This window comes from Buceros rhinoceros, unplaced genomic scaffold, assembly GCF_000710305.1.
Source record: "Buceros rhinoceros silvestris isolate BGI_N320 unplaced genomic scaffold, ASM71030v1 scaffold12558, whole genome shotgun sequence".
NCBI lineage: Eukaryota > Metazoa > Chordata > Aves > Bucerotiformes > Bucerotidae > Buceros > Buceros rhinoceros.
In genome coordinates this window covers 128,023-132,109 of record NW_010427559.1, presented here as the reverse complement: position 1 = coordinate 132,109, position 4,087 = coordinate 128,023, and the positions used below count along the sequence as shown (strand labels likewise).

General features: G+C 42.0%; 1 protein-coding gene across 1 annotated transcript in view; it reads right to left on the bottom strand.

Annotated features, from left to right (window-relative positions):
• Nucleotides 1-4,087, bottom strand: part of LOC104498555 (slit homolog 3 protein-like) — a gene marked incomplete at its 3' end in the record, with an annotated part of 172,351 nt that overhangs the window by 82,068 nt on the left and 86,196 nt on the right. The window lies entirely within an intron of this gene.

The window sequence follows — 4,087 nt, the reverse complement described above, 5'->3', positions numbered from 1 at the left end:
AGCGTTGAAGAACTACAGCGAGGTAAGCCCGCTGAACGGTTGGCAAAACCTTTTAAAGAACTATTGACAACGAGGGTCGCTCTGTGACGCTGTGGGGTGGCCCTCCAGCATGAGGAGCAGCCTGTGACAAAGCATGAAGGTTGTCTGAATGTTTAAATGCAGGCGTGGAAGGCTGACTCCACAACAGCACAGGAGATGATGTTCTGGTTAGAAGCGCTCTGATAGATACGGCGAGGAGCGGTTCCACGGCAGCTGGGAAGGCAGGACATGCGTTAAGAGAGACAGAGGGGTTAACGGTGTCAGCATGGTGTAGGCACCAGGGGAATGGCTTCTGAGGCAGAAACACCATATTTGTCTAAGAGAAGAAACCTTGTGGTAAATGAGGTGTAAAGACAAACATATTCATAAATACCAGAAACATGTAATGTAGTCAAACCAACCCCATCAAACCCCTAGGAAATTCCAGTAAGGGTTAGCCTCCATTTAAATGAAACAGGATCAATGATTCTTAGGATGATAACATTCTTCTGAGGCGAGACTTCTCCCACACCATCCCTGTTCAATACCAACAGGAAAGGGGACGGGAAACAGACTGCCCAGCCCCAATTCCAGAGCAGGCCCCAGCGCCTCTGAACAGCCCAAACATGTTTTGTTTTTAATGGCCTAGAGAAAACAAGACAGCGCAAAATTCTGCCATGACCTTGGGTCTGATGAGACAGGCGAGGAGAGGGGTGAAAATGCACTGGCAGGTCTGCCCAGAGATGCCAGGACTAGGGAAAGCCTGCAAGCATCTGCATGGGAACTGTGCCCTTCGAAGCCCGCAGCACTGCGGGGAATCCCAGCGTGCTGCAGACCTGCTCAGGAAGCCCCAGCAAGCGTCCGCCCTTCCAGCCACGATGTGAGCAGAATTCACCTGTAGCCCGCTGTCACCTTCAAGGGAAAGCGTGTTCCTGGTTTGGAAAATACCCTTCAATACTAACCAACCGAGTACACAAAGATAAATATAGACTACACCACAATTTCTTTATACATGAAGCCGAATTTACTACACTTGGGACCCAGATGCTCAGAACTGGGTGCCTTGTCATAACTGTCACGGCAATCTAATCTTTCTGCCAATCAGTTCAACCAGATGCTTAGGTACAGGCATTACTTTCAGCCACCTCATTGCATTCTGACAACTGACAGTTGGTATCAGTTTGTACCAGTAGAATCAAATTTTTCACTGATAGCTGAAGCTGGTGTAATACAGGATTTCATGTACATCTTCACTTTTATTTCCACCTGGCACATGCTGAGGATCCCAGTCAGACTCTAAATAAACACCACTTGAACAAGAACTTAAGTCATCAGAATGTAAGAAGGTTTTCTTTCCATACATGTTTCATGCTACAAATTCTGTTGGTTAAAATTTTAATGAAGTCCTCTAACTATTTTCAAATCTAGCCACATAAATTGGGACTTTCTTGGGATCTTCCATAAGGCTCATGAAACAACTCCCTGCAATCTACCAGTGTTTTCTGTGACAACATCTTGCCTACAAGGACAGCAGTCAGTGAAAGATTCTGATTCTTCATCTCAGCTCCCAGCCCATATTTGTGACAGTGAAAGAAGGAATATTTATTTCTGTAGCGGTTTTTGTGAAACTTGTTTAGTCTGTCTGGTAGCATTTGCTGCTTTTTATCTAGTAATTCTGATGTAAGCAGAAGTCTGATGTGAATCTCTGCTACCTATTTATGAGGAACATATTAAAAACTCTTACAATGACACAAAATCATTAATTTGCTGAACAGTGACAAGCATCTGAAAAGGGGCATCTAGTTTCTGGAACAAGTATTTCAGCACTATTTTATTGATTTGCTACTTTTCAATGTTTCCATCCTTTCTCTCTCCCCACGTCTGGATGCTAATGAGAGTATAACTAATGGTGCCTGAATGTGCATAAATGCCATGCTGGGTGATGACACTCACTCACTTCATGCAGATGCATTACAATCAGCATTAGAAGATAATTAGACACATTATTTCCTTTCCATTGGAGCTCAAGCTCCACTGCTGTTGGATAAGGAGGCTCCATCTCCTTCTGACTTGACTGAGGCAAAGGGATGATTCAATTATGTCCTTGTACTTTTGTTCCCTTCCCTTGGTCTCCCTGGTAAGATCATCCCATTCTGTGCTTGATTTACATCAAGACAAAGAGATACGGGTTTCTAACCTGCAATTTAGATCACACAAGGCTCGTTTTCACAGTTTAGGGTATCTCTGAATCACTCAGTGGAAATGCGGCTCTTTAGCTTGAAATGTAATAAACTTATCAGGATTCCACCCAGGCAGGGAATACATTAGTCACCTCGCACTAGTCTCCCCGCACCTCTGACAGCATGGTAGGAATCTTTCAAGAGGTTGTTGAGCGCACCGTGGAGGGTGGCTGTGCTCGGTTACCAGTCAGGGGCATAAATAGTTTTGGACCATGCACCAGTGGGGCAAGGATACCATGCTAGTCACTATGTAACATATGACGACTGTAAGGCTTAAATGTCTTCACTGTAAAAGATTTCGACACAAAACAGACTTATTTTTAGAAGCAGCCAGATGGAAAACTATTAATAGCACTGGATGAATATTCTCTTTGTCAACTAATATTATTAGAAACAGATTACTTGATTATCTCTAACATGTAAAACGGACTGTTCTCATTTGACAAGAGTACTCGGCAAAAATCCACGTCATATATGGTTAAATTTTTAGAAGCTGCTTCACAAAAGCAGCAATGCCACAAAACTACTAGCAAGACCATGAAATCTCAATGTGTTTTCTGCCAATATGTGGTAAAATTAATTTGCCATCATGAAAGGCCAGTAACAAACATCAGAGCTAGAAAGGTACAACCACACCTTTCAAAGCGGCTCTGTGGACTTGGCTCTTAGTCTTGTGCTACAAACCTCTTAGTTAAAAGCCTCAAAAAAGCAGAGACAAAATGGGAGGTAATGCCATAAACTTTGGAACTCGTAGGCTGGAAGTTGCAGAGCTACGGTACAAGCACAACTGCTATGTAAATGAGTTCAAAACAGCACGCCTGGGCTTGGATACTTCATGCAACGACAGCAACTTCTGTCCCCAGAGATGGGATGTATCTCCTTCAATCCCCTCACATTTGACTAATCGAGCACAGAGCTAGGACCCCTTACATCACCCCGAAATCAGGGGAACTGTCATCCCAGATTATATAAATTCAACTGCATATTGGAATCCGACAGGTGCCAAATCTTCCTTCTGAGACAGATATGTTTAGCTTCATGCCATTAATTGTGTGAGAAGATGTGGCTATTTATGATGAAGTCCAAGACACAAAAGATTTCAGCTCCTTTGCAAAAGCCCAAACGCATCAGTAACTCTCCCATCCTGGAAGCTATTGAAGGGACATCCTAAACAGCAAACTAATGCTCGGTGCAAATGTAACACTTGAATTAATAGACGTACTTCTTGACCTATTAATATCAAGTCATATCAAGATAATCTTGGACAACTAGCCCTTACCTAAAAATTAATCACAGTTATCCAATTATTCAAGAAAAGGAAACTGCATAATCTTGTGGGAAGTACTCGGTAAATAATCAAAATATTGAGTGCACTGCAAGTGATCAGTCTATTATCCCTAACATCTTTGCAGATTTATTAACCAGGAGAAAAATACAGTACAATTCACAATGTTTTCCTAACACTATCCTCTGGATTATATAAAAAAAATATTATCATTATTAATAATAATAACGATGATATTCTTAATTTGTACCCTGGGTAGGGCATCAATTAATTAAATCAATCTTCATGCCATTGCTATGCTTACTGAAATAGAAGTGACAGAAAATAAGAAGGGCTGCTGATTTCAGTGCTATCGAGCATGTCCTTCCTCTATAAGGAAAAGGATGGATAATTCTTTTGACCAAAGTGTATTTTCATGTTAACAATATTTGGAATCCTGAACGCTGAAAAGATGATGCCAATAATCTCTTCAAACAGTGGAACAAATGTCCTCAGTTAAACTTCATGGAACAACAGTGATGCCCGATTTAGAGCCTCACTGTCC